We start from the raw sequence: 16,299 nt of genomic DNA on the forward strand, positions 1-16,299 counted from the left end.
AACAAGCGGACAACAATTCAAACAAGTCCCTAGAGCATGATATGATAGATTGCATACATATTTGGTAAAGATTTTTTTTCAAGGACAAATGAAAATGAAAATCTATATTTGAACATTGAGTCTAACAAAGAGATAATATTAACTGAGATATTTGTTGATGATATCATATTTGTAGGAAAGGATGTATTGTGTAAGTTATTTGTAGATCAAATGAGACAAGAGTTTGAGATGTGTATGTTTTGAAAGATGAAATTTTTTGTTGGCTTACAAGTGATCAAATGAAGAAAGGTATCTACATGACACAATCAAAATATATCAAGGTGATAATAAAAAACTTTGGTATGGAAGACTCGAGACCAGTTGGAACACCTATGGATACTGGACATAAACTTTTAAAGTGTCATGTCCAAAAATTAGGGCAAAAACACATGAACATTTTTTTTTAAAAATTAATAAACACAATGTTTAGAACATAATACATTGAATACATTACAAAAATTTGAAAAAGATTGAAGTGAGCTTTGATTTCATTTCATAATGTTGTAGAGTCAGCATCTCAACCTACTGCGCGAATACATAACCTCAAGTCCTAGTGTTATAGGAGCACCTAATTTGGGTTACATAATTTGTTTGGTTAAACTCTAGTTAAGGTGTGACATCATATTCAAGAAAATATTAGGGTTTCATAGTTCTTGGGTTAAAGGGTAAAAGCACAAACCTGTGTCACCTTTTATAAAGGAAAAGTGATATCAAAATTTAAAGTCTTCAATTTTAACGACATAAAAGTGGCATTTGTGCTTAGAATTTGAAGATGATGTAAACTAATGAAATGTGTAAAATTAGATGAATTTTATGTATGTAATTTTTAAAAAAAAAATTGAGTGAAAAAATTATTTATTTTTCAATTTTCAAAGTCTATTTTTTATTTTTATTTTTTATTTTGAAAATATAGAGTTCTTTTCCCACAAACAAATATACGATAATGTTCATATTTTGGTCTAATTTTGGAATATGTTAGATTTGACATGTATACCTAGTGCACCAAAAAATAAAAATTGAAATTCAGCTAATATTTTTCAAGTTATAACTTGTCAAAGTCAAAGTTATTAGAATTTGATAGTTTTTTTCTCCTGTCAAACTTTTTCTATCAAATCTATATATTTTTTTTTAAAAATTACATATTCTTGAAGAAGAATCTCTCCTCTAGTGTAGCATTGAAAAATAATAATTTTTTAACGTGATTTACTATTTTTTCCTATTTTTGAATAGACATCTTCCTGAATCTTAAAATACCTACTTGTAATATTTTCAAATTATAACATATTATCCATAATCAAAATAATAATAAAATGATATGATCATAATCTTGACTCTGAGGCCTACAAAAGAATTATTTTAGTTTTAAAAAGAACTTCAATTTAGTAGGTCAAATTGGCCTTCAAAGTGAGATGTTTGTAGAAGTTCTTATTTTTGCTTTTGTGGCTGCCACCTAGGATATCACAAAGGTAGTTATGGCCAAAACTATTTCGGTTGTAACCATTCTGGCCATAAAGGTTTCAGCCAGAACCCTTGTTAGCCTAACAAACTGCAAGTGGTTAGTTTGGTAGTTTCATGTATAAAATAAGTTAGCTTCTGAGTTGTTTCATGTAAAAAATAAGCAAGTGTTTTATTTATTTTAATAAATATAGAAAACAGTGAAAAGTAGAAGAGTATTTTTGGAAGACAATGATTTTTGAAGCCATTTTCAGCAACTATTTTGCAAAAATCCTTAGAATCACAAATGATCAAATATTTTTAAGGTGTTTTTTCCCATCTACTTATTTTTATTTTTATATATTCTAAATTGAAGCATTAGCTAGTATTTAGTATTCAAAATCTAAATTTATTTTCTTGTTTCTATAGATTAAAGTATTCAATGGGAAGTAAAAGGAAAAGATCAAAGAAATATGATAGGAAAAGAGATGACAAAATGAAAGGTCATACAAAACGGAACCAAAACCAACCTACTGAAATTTTTGAACAGGATGAGATTCATGAAGAGAATGAAAGTAATGAAGAGGAAGAAATTGGCAGTTCTATTGATAGAAACAAATTAGAAGGCATAACAAATTTGATGGATTTGGATAAGGAACTACTTTTTAACCAAATTTCATCTAAATATATGATAAATGATAACACTATTAGAAAGCATTGTCAGAACATGTGTGATGAATACTTCAAAGATAAAAGTATATCTAGACAAGCACAATTATTTGTCAAGTTATTTAGGAGAAAAGATATGAGACCTTTTTTTAGAGTTGTTGGGTGTTGATAATAGGAAAAACCATGCGCATAATATTAATAAAACAATTGTTGAAAACTTGCAAAATGCTTATAAAAAAATTGACAACACAACTTGAGGAGGTGATTTAACTAATGCACACAGAGCATTGATGACTACTATATCTAGTAGAAAACTGACACAGAAAATAGGTACGTACAATTCTGATGTACTACATATATCTAGAAGAACTGTTCAGAGATACATCAAGAGGAGAAATATGCTAGATGATAACATTGAGAATAACTGGGTGAATATTTGTAGAGTTCCTCAAAAAGACAAATTTTTTGAAGATGTGAAAAGACAAGTTATTGAATTTTGGACCACGCATTCTCATGTTTCTTCCAACAAGTGTGATACTATACAAATTAAAGATCAAGAGACAGGGGCCAAAATTGAACATCCAAAACATTTCATAGATATAACTCAAAGTGAATTATTTCAAACATTCAAGCAAGAATTTTCAAATGTCAAAATATGTCAGAGAATGTTTGAGAGTTTGCATCCTTCCTTTGTACACATAAATAAGATGTGTAAAACTTGTTGTTGTCGAAATCATGTTGAATTTGGTCTACACTTGCAATCATATAAAAAATTTATGGCAATACTTGATCCTAATTTGGTCATCCCTAGCAATACAACATAATTTGTGAAGTCCAAATTATATGATAAATTAGAAGATTCAGATGAGTTCAAAGTGCAATACATCAAAAATCAATGTGAACATTGTGGAGATTTACACAAATTTTCTAAAATACAAATTGAGAATATTAATGAATCCACACTAGTTTCATGGATGAGATATGAATATGAGACATACCAAAATAAGATAGGAGATGAATCCAAAAAAATTGTATTGAAGGAGAGTGAATTGTGTTATGATGAGTTTATGACCAAGTTTCATCCATTGATATATCCACATATCCAACATTGTCATGGTGCATGATGGCAAGCTAAACAATTTTGTGATTCCAAAAATTGCTTTCCACCTGGTTGTATACTTTCAGTTGTAGATTTTTCTGAGAATTATACATTTGAACCTCAAATAGAGCTTCAAGAGCAATATATTATCATTCTAAACAAGTTGTAATATTTGTGCAAGTGATCTATAGACATGCACAATTTGAGGTGGATCAAATAGAAAGGTTGGATGAAAATGAACGCATCATCATCAAAGAGGTTCATTTCTATATTAGTGATGATAGAGTTCATGATAGGAGTTATGTGGCTCATTGTTTTGCAATGTTCTCTGAAGATCTCAAAAATTGTGGAATAAATGTTTCAGAGCACTAGATTTGGTTTGATGGATGTGCAGGTTAGTATATACATTTACTTACACATTTATTTAACTTTATTTTAACTTATATTTATTTGTACATGCCTATTTCGATTTGGTACATGTACATAGATAATTGTAGATACTTATCATGTTTCATGTTCACAGGACAATTCAAATTTGCAAAAGCATTTAATTGGTTAGCAATGCAATATGCTAGAACCAATGTTAGGTTTTTATGGAATTTCTTTGAAAGTGGACATGGAAAAGGGGAGCATGTATAATGCATGCACTTCAACAACATGAACTTGTAGGTAAATATATGCATTTAATGTGCATTTTTAATACTAGTAGCATATATACTTTTAAATTTTATATATTACATATTGTATGTACATATAAGGAATAAGATAGAGAGTGCAAGTCAAATTGTTGAATGGTGGAAAGTTCATTTTGCTACTCGAGATACTGAATACAATAAGTGTTACTTTTGGGAAGTGAAAGGTGAACTAAGTTATATTTATTTTTAATGTATTTTTCAAATTGTTGATTTTTTTTATTAAATATAAATATTTTGAAATATGACAATTATTTTTTGTATTTGTAACAGATATAGATTGATCTAATCCTTACAATTGTCAAATGATTCCTGGTATTAGAAGTTTACATCAAGTGATGACTACAGAAAACCATAAACCTCTAGTAATTAAAGTAAGAGAGAAAACATGTTTTTGTGATGACTGCATTAAGGAAAATCTAATGAGTGCATGTGAAAATATTGTGAATAGATATGTTTCACATTGGGATTTGAAGGAGATAGTTAGAAAGCCTCCTTTTGAAGATGCTGGCATTGACATTCATGATCCTGTATATTCAGCTAATTATGAGTGCATTTTTTATTTAGTTATGGTAGGTTTGTGTGCATATATACATATATATAAATTAATATATATGTATATTCATTTTAAAATTAATTTATATTTATCTATATTTTTATATACATGTAGGAGATATTTTTGCAGTTCAAACCTTACCAGATAATGCGGAAAGTGTGGAATATTATCTTTAAGATACACAAAAGCAAAACACAAGTCGCTAGAAGGAATTATAGATGTTGATCAACAGTCATATCCAATTGGATTAGTTGTTATTGAAGGAACATATTATCAACAAACAAGGGTAACTGATAGTGGTATTGAATTTATTGAATACAAGCTTGGAGGAAAGGTTTTACATTATAGTAACCATGTTATAGCAACCAAGTTACAATTTGAAGCAATATAAAGAAGATGACATTGTGGAAATCAAAAGTGGAAACTGTCTATTGAAGAACATGAAAAACTTCTAGAGATAATAAAAACTAGAGAGGATCCTAACAATACATTGTTTGTGGAGCTCTAGTTCAGCTATGTCTATATAGCTCTTATACTTTCACATTTAATGTTGACAGGATATTTGTTTTATAATTTTGTATACATTGGATCATTTACCTTGGATATGTGAAATTAGACATGTTTTGTTATTTTTATTTAAATTAGACATGGATATCTCATTTAAGACAACCTCTTAGGACCTCCCCTTAAGACCACCTATTAGGACATCCCCTTAGTACCACCTTTTAGGACCTCTCCTTAAGACAACCCCTTTAGTATTTGTATGTATTTATATACATTGTTTATGTTTTCTTACATATGATTGTTAATGATGTTATGTATTTATGTACATATAATCTTTATGTTCTTATATGTATTAACTTTTATTAATTAAATGTTGTAACATGCATTCTTTAGGTCATACTCTTTATATGTTCTTACATGTATATGTTATATTCTATGTTATACTCTTTATATGTTACATGTACATGTATATGTTACCCTTAAGACATGTCATTAAATATAGTTAATTATACTTATATTAAGGCATTAAAAACAATAACATATACATATTTACATGAATATTGAAAACATACATGTCTACATTTAACACATGAACATAGTTACATACATCTATGAAATAAAATATACATGAATATTGAAAACATGAATAAGGTATTAAGATGAATAAAATATATAGAAACATGAATAACACATACATAAACATAAAAGATTAAGCTATTAAAAGATCAATTTAACATGTACATAAGACATTAAGTTCTAGTACTCAAATTATGTTCTTAAATATGTATTAAATTTATTGATTAAATATTGAAAACATACAGAGATTCAACATGAACATAAGACATGAACATAATATGTACATCTATGTAAAATAACACATCTATGAAATAATGTATACATACCCATGTAAAATCTATCCAAAATACCATATAAAATGTCTCCAAAATACCACATCAAATATCTCTAAAATACCACATGCATCAAATGTATCTAAAATAACATGTACATCCATATAAAAGTATATGAAATAAGACATGTATCTAAAATAGCATACATATCCATATAAAAGTATCTATAAAATAACACATGTATTTAAGATAACATACATCTCTGGATATAAAAGTATCTAAAATGGCATATAAAAGGCTCTATGATCTGGATCTATGCCCTGTGTCAAATGAAAGAAATTTGTAAAATTATAAAATTATACATATTCATATGTATATGTGCATGTATTTTGTATCATATGTGTACAATATATATATCCATCAAATATATAATTAAAAATACATAACATACCTGTGACTCATGTCACGGAGGATCTGTCAAGGTTTGAAGATCTCCAAAACACAACAGACTATCACTAAGACCCTATAGAACACACATGTACATGTACACAAGTTAAATTGAATCACTTAAGAATATGTATGTGTAAATTATAGAATAAATATAAACATATATAAATTTACAATATTTACTATAGCATTATGTAATGCTATACCAATCTTACTGATATCTAAGTCATGTAGTGATAGAGTAATCTCTAAATCACAAAATGCAGGTGCTCTAAGGCCAGGTTGTGTAGGAGCAGGTGCTACAAGATCCCAAGTAGGTGTGGGGACATGTGCTATGGGGATAGGAGTTGTATGGCCCTCTATAGGAGCAAGTACTATAGAATGTGCAGGGATATCCTCTTGTCTTTGTGAGGGTTGTGGTCCTACTGTGCATGACAAAATATGGCTGATGTGTCCACTAATGTCATGAAGAGGAATCCTCGTGACTGTCGACAATGCTTGATATGATCCAAGAAGATCAGATGCTAAATAAGATTCCATATAGCGTAATGCATCCACATCTGATATGGTTGAAACCTCTAGTGGCAATGGTATATCTATCATCTCATACAGATCATTAGCTCCTGTGCTAGAGGATGCACTGATCAAAATAGGACCACAAGATTGTAACATGTATCTTCCACATCTATTTGAAGATATCTCCTATAACTGTGTGACAATTGTGGCAATGCTAGAATATATCTGAGTCCTAACTGTATCATCAGGAACACCCAAACCTACAATAGTCATCTGTGGACCTCTTGGCATGACCAAAAGGCTTGGACTCACCATTGCTCGTTTATTAATAGGTATAGGGGTGTCTGCAAGTCTAAATCTCTTTGACAATCAGCCATGTCATCCCTATCCAACATAACTTAAAAAATCTGTATAGTCAACATCATGATGTAAATAAAATTCTACAAACAATTGTTTGCAAAAATAAAGGGGAAACTCGTCCTTTTGTGGCCACCTGTGATGCATGGCTAACCACTAAGGATATATAAATGGAGTGGTGAGCTAATCTGTACACTTCTTCACTAAATAACCTCTAACCCTAATCCTATCTATATAAAAGGGAAACATGGTCTTCATCATAGTGGTGAAGACTTGACCATCAATCTATGAATACTTCACAATGCCAGTGACATTGTGAGAAAGGGAAGAGTAAAATGTCTCAATACTAATATCATCAAATGGGTTGTACCCAGAGATTATCTCGATCATCTAGCACAACTCATCTCTAATAGAAATAACCTTCTCCCTATTAGGGAGAGTGTTAGAAGCTAATAATGTAGAATCAAGCTACTCGAGAGCATGAGATAATCTAGCAATAGTATTTGTAAATAAATGTTGTCTCTCCTCAGCAAATGATGTCAGTCTACGTGTTGTTCTCGACTCAACACTAGGACCCCCTCGATGAACACTAGCCTCCCCTAAGGACATAGGTGCTCCACTAGTACTAGATGCCATAATGATATATGTAAAGATCTAGATATCTATAAATGCAGAGTTAAGATATACATACATAGGTACATATAAAACTGAAAGTTAAATTTAATTTAAAACATGTATGTATATAAATATGTACAAAGTTGAATGTAACTAAAAATATGCACATGTTATGTAGTACATCTAGCTCATGTATCTAAACATCTAGCTCATGTATGTGAATAAAAAATATGCATGTATGTTATTTAGTACATCTAGGTTTACTATGTTAATATTTTCTAAAATGTAACTAATAGGTTTGTAAAATGTAATGTTATTTAGGACATATAGGTTTACTATGTTAATGTTTTGTAAAATGTAACTAATAGGTTTGTTGTTAATGGTTACTATGTTAATGTTTTGTAAATTGTAACTAATAGGTTTGTTATTAATGTTTTGTGAAATGTAACTAACCTATTATCAACTACTAAAAAAACAATTAAAATATAATTAATTTAATTAATAAAACACTTTAAAACAATTCATTTAATTAATATTATCATGTGATAACTAAAAAATATTTTAAAAAAACAAAAAAAAATTCACCTACCTGTTACAGCCAAAACACTCTAATTGCCTAGTAGCCACTATAGTGAAATGAACAATGAAAATGATCGCAGAGAGAAATTTTTGGTTAGTTATAAAACCAAAAGGGTTATGGACAAAACCCTTCTGGCTAAAAGGGTTTTGGCCAGAAACCCTATTGCTATGTCGAGGCCAGAAAGTGCCATGTCTATATGGCCAAAATAATTTTGACCAGAACCCCTACGGATATCACCAAAGGTGGCACAGGTTTGTGCTTCCACCCTAAAGTCAAATTAAATATGTTTGATTAAATTACATAAGACACATTAGGTTTGACATGATTATATATATTGATTTCATTATGTTAGCCAATTCCTTAGGTGGAAAAATATGCACTTGGAGGGTGACCAAGTGGTATATTATTACCAAATTCCAATTGAAAAAGAAACTTATATTAACTTAAGAAAATAAGGATTTATTTATAACTAAATCTCCATAGACATTTAATACATCTACTAGCATATATTGGAATTAAAAATGGGAAACATATACTTGCAGGGAGGGAATCATAAATTCAAACTTCAACTATTAAAACTTTCACCATTCATTAGATGCTTGTAATAAATGAACTGAGAAAAACATGAAAAGTAAATGCATCTAAAACATGTAAGCAATTGAACGTACACACTTAACACCGGATATGATTACCCAGAAACCCTCCAAAGAGAAGGTAAAACTGGGGTGGGGATGACACCCACAAATCTTCACTATTGTAGCAATAAAGTGTAGCAAATTAAGGTTACAATGGTTTGACCAAGAAACATGATCTACCTTGTGAAAGGCCTACCCAATTAAAGGCTTACAAGACTGTTAAGTCACACCTTGTTAGAGGATTTCAACACCTTGTTAAAAGTGTGTTTGGCTAAAGGACTTTAGAACATTCACTTGGAATGTTACCCTATTAAAGGATTTACAAAAGCTTATTAGGACTACTCTGCCTAGGAGATTTAACTAAAATCACCTATTAGGATGTTTCAACATAGATCTTGTGATTGGATTTGGTTGCCTAATTAAAGATCAAATCAATACAGTGTTCTTCTTGATCCTCTCTAATCTAATTTAACAATTGTTGTATCCTTGAATTCTTTGTTCTTATCCAACTGATTCTGCAATTCACTTTCACTACTAAGTCACCTTGAAATGCTCTATAAACAAATTTGATTATTCACCCCTTGTTACCTCCTATAACATTATCTCTCGCACTTTCTATTCATTCCTTGCTTCATTGTATTTGTAGGAAGACTTTGGTGGCTTAGGGTTAGGTATGAATCTATGGTTGAGATTCATCCTTTTTGCCACTTAATCCTTCCTATTTTCTGATTGGCTGCATGCAAACACATAGGGATTTTGCAAATAGATTCATCCTTATCTTTAAAGAATCAAAATCTGACCTTATGTTGGCTTGAAAACAATTTATATAGTTGTGCAATCACAAAAAAATATGTCCAAATTATGTTACTTGGCACTTGAAGTCATTGATGCTCGGAACATACTATAATTTTGTTTCTGACTCAGCACCTGAACTACTCGGCACATACTATTCACTCAGTACTTGAGGTTACTCAGAACATGAGTGACTCAACACTCATTGCAACTCGGTATAGTCTTGTGTTTACATGTTATACTTGGCATGTATTACTAGTTCGACATAAACTAAGTAAATGTCTTAAGTGTGTTGACACTCAATTGCCAAAACCAATCTAAGATCAACAATCTCCCCCTTTGACATGAGTGTCAAAAACACTTAACTAGAAATAATAAATCTAATCTTCTTGAGTATAATATATTCACAACTTGGCTTATATAAAAAACTTCAAAATTCTAAAATTTTGTAATAACCTATATACCTCAAAATTATAACTCCCCCTGAGTTAATCTACCTGATTTGTATCAAAAATCTGTTCTCCATTTTGAGTGGGTTTGTCTTTACTGACTGATACTCTTTTCCTTCAATGTATTTCCAACTAATGCTTTGTCATCTTATATGCTCTACTTATGTTCTATTATGATCTTTCTTTCTCATTTGTTTATTTTTTTGCTCCCCCTTTCATTGTTCTCTTCTTGCTATATCTTATTCTTTTCTTATTCTTTTCCTGCTCCCTTATTCTCGCCATTTGGTTTATCTCCCTTTTTTTTGACACTTATGTCAAAGAGTCTATACACTTAGAGTGTATTTGTCCAAGAAGGATCCATGAACTTCCATAATTATCCTCAGAGTTGCATCTCAATTGTCGCATGCAATATCCAATGACTTGAGTTGGATTGCCAGCATGACATCTAGGTGAACTAGTTCATCTGATGTAGAAAGATGAGGATCTTTCTTTAAATTTTTTTTTGCATATCTTAGCTCTTTATGGAATATTTCCATATGTGGGGTGAGGGAGGCTTGAATTTGTGTCAACTTGGCTCTTATATTAGCCTCTTCTATTGTTAACACACCTAGTTGACTTTGTGATTGAAGCAATGTGTGAAAATGCTTCTCACTTTGAGCTGGGTTTTGAGGTAGTTGCATACCTGATACATTGAGATTTCTCTCTAGACTCAGAATTCTATATCTTACTTCTTGAGTGAAGAGTGATGAGTCACACAGTTTAGTGAACAATGCAAAAATATTCTCCAGTACATTCTTCACATCTTCAACCTTTGTGGTTAGTGCAACTTGAGTGAGAGCAATCTCTCCACATATTTTCTCATTTACTTTATTATGGAATTTATTCTTTAACCACTCAAGAAGTTTTTCACTTGTGGCAATATCTTCATTATTGACCTTCTCAACAATTTTTGACAATTTTTCTATCAGAGGCTTTGTTTCTTCAAGTGTAGGCAAGCTCCATGCATCTAAGAAGATTTCCTTGATGTCTTGTAATGCTTTCCTTTGCCTAAATTCCTTTCTAAGTATTTCTTGATGTTTCTTCTTTTCCAAAGCTTGTTGCAACATGTTTATTTTTTCTAATTTCATTGTTTCATAATCAAACTAATGTATCACTATTTCTTCTTCTAAAGTTACATGGCCATAGTGAGTTACCTTGTCATCTTTTGTAGAGCATGAGCCTGGTGATGAAATTTGTAGTGGTATAGCCTCTATGCTTGGCTTCTGAAGGATTTTTGTAGGAGTTCTTGATGTTGGTAATGTTACTAATGCTTGAATAGCTTCTTGCTCCGTCTCCTTTGGCATATCCTTGCTCTCTTTATATTTGTTCCCATTGATCACAATGATGATAGTTGCACCTTGTGGTTGTTTTGTAGGTACAAATGTGTCTATCTATCCTATTTTCTCTATTGTTGTTTCCTTTTCCTCTTCTTTGGTAGTCTACCCTTGCTCAACTATTTCTTCTTTGACACTTGTGTCAACCTTGATAGATGTATCTTTAGTTGTTTGAATCAAGAGTTGAACACTAGTAGTTGAAGGGATGGAAGAAGGTGGTTCTTGTGTGTTCACCTTATCCCTTGTGATGTTAGCTACTGCCTTCTGAAGCTCATCTACACTGATCAATACTAGATTTTCACATAATCTTGCTTGTAGTGTAGATTGGTTAAGAATCTTCTTTGGATCTTTTGTAGTTAAAGGATTGATGTTCTGAGTTGACTTATCAAGAACATCCTTAATAGTTATGGTTTCTGTAGGTATACTGGTGTCATGAGGAGGGTTCATAGTTGGCATTTGTGTGTCTTGCACACTCTGTTCTTCCTATTTCTCTTCATCTATAGCCATGTCTTCATCTTTCTTTTATGTCTCCTCCTTATTATTATCCTTTTCTTTTTCTTCCTCCTTATCATTGTTATCATCACCATTATTTCTTCCTTCAAAGGGATCTTCTTCTCCTTCTTTGACAATTATCAATCCATAAATCAATTCGACATTTGTGTGGATTTCTTCACAACATCTTCAATATTTTTCTGAAGAATGTTGAATGCCCTATATCTTGGTGCAAACCTTCCACCATATTTCTTTTTGGCCTTGATAATCTAGCCTTTTGATAGTTCTGGCATTACCTAAGCTAGTGTGGATTCTCTAATTTGTTTCTCTAGGTTTAAACAATAATGCCACTTATTTTCAATAATAGTATGCAATTCTTTTGACATAATGTTATCTAATTCAAGTGGGGTGTTCTTGAATTTAAACATCATTTCATATATTGATTCTTCAATCAAATTCTGCTCTTCTCTACCAAGTTTTTCAAAATTAATACTTTTCAAACTAGATAAATTTTCATTACTTCTAATATTTTCATAGAGACTCTAAAGATTAGATTTTGGTGGATGACATGCCACTCTAAATTGTCTTGTATCCTCTACTTTTTTCCTCTCATCATATGTTTTTGGTTGTGCAATGTATTTCCTTCTTTGTTTCTTCTGCTCTAGCCCTTCTTGTTCTGTAGCCTTGGCCTTTTCTTTGGCTTTTTCTTTGGCCTTTTTTGTGGTGGCCCATGTGTTTATCCTAGTTGTTGGTGTTGTTGGCTTTTTTGGGCTTGGCTTAGCAATCTTCTTTTCCTTTGTCGTTGCCATAGGTTGTACCTTGGCCTTTCTTTTCTTAGGTTCTACTTGTACTAGTGCTTCCTCTACTTCCTCGACACCTTTTTCTCTTCTTCATCCTTATCTTCTCCCAATCCTTGGGTTAATGTAAGAGGTTCTTGAGCTGGTTCTTGTTCTTTCTCTTCATCCTCTTCATCATCATCTTCTTCACCTATACCTTCACCAAATTGGGCCTTTATTTTCTTCATCAATTTGTCTTTCTTTTTCAATGTGGAGGTTGTCTTCAACTCCATCTCAACTTTGGATTTCATGACATCATAATTACCAAATATTTTGGCTGATTTATCAACTTCTTCAACAAGAAGTGCAATGATGGAAACTGAGGTTTCATCAACATAAATTATACAGCCTAAGGGTCTTAGCCATCTTAGGCTGTATAATTTATACATCTCTAATTTACCTATCTTAGGCCTTATTTTCATGTCTCCTACTCCACCTATCTTACAGTTATATAATTTTATGATGCCTTGAACCATTATGACTTTCGGGGGAATCATGGAAAGTGCGCTTGATGGGTCTTGTTTGTATGCAACGTCTAGAATTTCTCTAAAGTTTGGTTTCTTTACTTCATTGCTAACTAATTGAATACTCAAAACTTCTTGACCCTCTACATTCCTTGAACTAGATGCCAGTTGACAAGCTAGGGCTTAACAAATTTCAAACTATGTGACTCAGATTATGAAGAATACCTTGGAAATTTGATGAATTGGTGTTGGATCATCACTAAAATCTATGAAAATGCTTCGAACTTGATTTTTGAGTCACCTTCTGCTCTCCTTATAATTGCTTGAATTTGAAATGACAAAAAAATGAATGAAAATCGACCTTATACCCTTCAAAACTTTGCATTTAATGCTTAATGCTTGTATAGCTATAAACTTAATATCAACATGATTTCTATTTTACTCAACATCCACTGACATGACCATCACTCAACAGCTACTGTAGGCTCAACCTTAACTAGCTAACCTAACCACTCCACTCTAACTAGTATTTCACTTGGCATACATAGAGAACTTTTCATGCTTGGTAACCACATGAAAACATTAAAGGTTTAACCTTGAACTTTCACAAAATCTTGCATCTTTACTCATGCTAATCTATTCTTTTCAGTGCTATTTTCTTTTGGAACTGATGTATGATATAATACTTTAAGTATCAGTCCCACATACCTCTTGTTTGTTTAGTTTGATGAGGTGTGATCACTTAACCCATTGGGTGAAGTGATCCCTTCTCAATTTGATGTACTACAACCATCTTTCTTCTCCCATGTCTTATACATCTCATTTTTTACGTGTTCAACATCTACTCTGCCTTTACCTTTATCAAATTCACAACTTTGTGCCTTGGACCTAGTTGGACAATGTTTACTGATATGACTAGTCTTCAAATAACTAAAACATGTAGTTTGACTCAACCACCTCTTGTAATTACGACTGAAGTGGGTCCTAATGTAGTTCTTAGGTACATGTCCATTTTCTTGACAATAGTGACAACTATATATTTTATTGTAATACCAATTATAAAAAATTCTAGAGCTTCTTACCTTTGTTGGATTGCTTGATGACCATGTGGACTTGGATCTGCATTCAAAGGCTCTATGTCTATACTTCTAATAGTTGTAGCAATATCCTTCAAATTTTGGTGCATGCATGGTTCTAGTTCTGCATTCATGTGCCTGATAACCTTGTTTATTGTACTTATGATAGTGGACCATGTTCTTAGGTTTACCACTCTAATTTGTATTCTTGCTTCTACACACATTAGATGTATGCCCTTTCTTTCCACAATTATGACAAGTGGGTTTGGAGTTCTTACCTTTATTGTTCCTTTCCTCAACAACTTTGGATGATTTTCCTTCTTCAATGCTTGTGTAGCCCAATCCTGATGTATCTCTGTTGGATCTAGGGGATTTCAATAATTTCTCAAACTACTTGATGGCTTCATTTGGCTTGTTGAAGCTTTCAAAAAATTCCTTTTCTCTTTTTAATTCATTCTGCAATTGTTCATTTTGCAACTTCAATGTAGTTATCTCAATGTCCTTGACATTCAAATCATGATGAGCATTCATCATTTGGATTAAGGTATCCAATTGCATGTTTGAGATCCTAGATAGCTCTATTGACTTTTTTTCCAATCTATTTGCCAATGTTCTTTTGTCTTCTTCAATCATGGCCTTGTCTTCTATAGCTTTCTTCTTTTGTTTAGTCACTTCACATAGCAATATAGTTTGTGATTCTTGCTCCAACTTGAGATTTCTGATTTCTTCATCTTGTGCTCTATTTCTCCATTAGATCTACAATTGTTGCATCAAATTTACCGGAGTTACCATTTGCAAATAGCTTTGTGGTGTTAATCTCTCTATATTGTGTGTCATTTTTTGCTATGGCAATCTCTTTCCTTCTTTTCAAAGAACTTTTCAAAGAATCTTTGGCCTCATTTAGTTGTAGTATGAGATGTATTTCAATCTCTTGGTTCTCAATGATCTTTCCCAATTTGTAGACTTCCATTTCAAGATCTTTTCTTATATAAAGGCCTCTGAGATGCATCTAAAATACCTAAGAATCAGCATCATGATAAGTCATACAACTAGGCACATGTCCACTAGATATGGGTTATCCTCCATTAAGCATGGAAGTAAGTGTGATGATGAGAGGATAAGACTACAATGGTATAACACTCAAATCAATGTTGTAGACAACATGTGCAAAAAGAGAGTGTGAATAACTGTGTTGTCTACATGACAACTCAATGGGTGATGCAAACTCTAGTGTTGTAGACACCATGTACTAAAATAGAGTTGCGTACTTCTGTGTTATCAACATGACAACTCAAAATAGTGCCCCAAATCCTAAGTGTCTCACAAAATAAAATAATAAAATAATGCATTAACCTAAGTAAACTTAATTAAGTGTAAGTAGTAAATATGTATTTCCACAACCACCCCCCCTTAAGTGCAACTTAGGAGAATGCCCTTAAGCTTATGAAAACTAGGATGAAATGTAGAATGGGTCTTGTTAGGTACCCATGTACATAACGAAAATATAGTCTCTCTTAAAGTGGAGAAAGAGGGAAAACCTTAGGGGGGAAACCCTCCCCCAAAAAGAGAGATGAAAGCAAGATGCATGGATGGATGGAGTAATCAAGACCCCCCCATTACAAAACACATCTAGTATATACAAATGAGAAGAATGAGAAGAACAAGACCTCATAAGAGGAAAAAGTCCCCCCCATAAGAAAGAAGAGGAAGAGAGACAAGGTAGTCCCCCCCCCCAAATGAAGAATGCCTATCAGTGAAAGCCGCTCCAAGGTAGAAGCTGGTCCAAGAGTGTAGAATGATGTTCCTCCCCTTTGGAAGAAACAATG

This window comes from Cupressus sempervirens, chromosome 1 (assembly GCF_028749045.1).
Source record: "Cupressus sempervirens isolate cs-2001-9-10 chromosome 1, ASM2874904v1, whole genome shotgun sequence".
Lineage (NCBI taxonomy): Eukaryota > Viridiplantae > Streptophyta > Pinopsida > Cupressales > Cupressaceae > Cupressus > Cupressus sempervirens.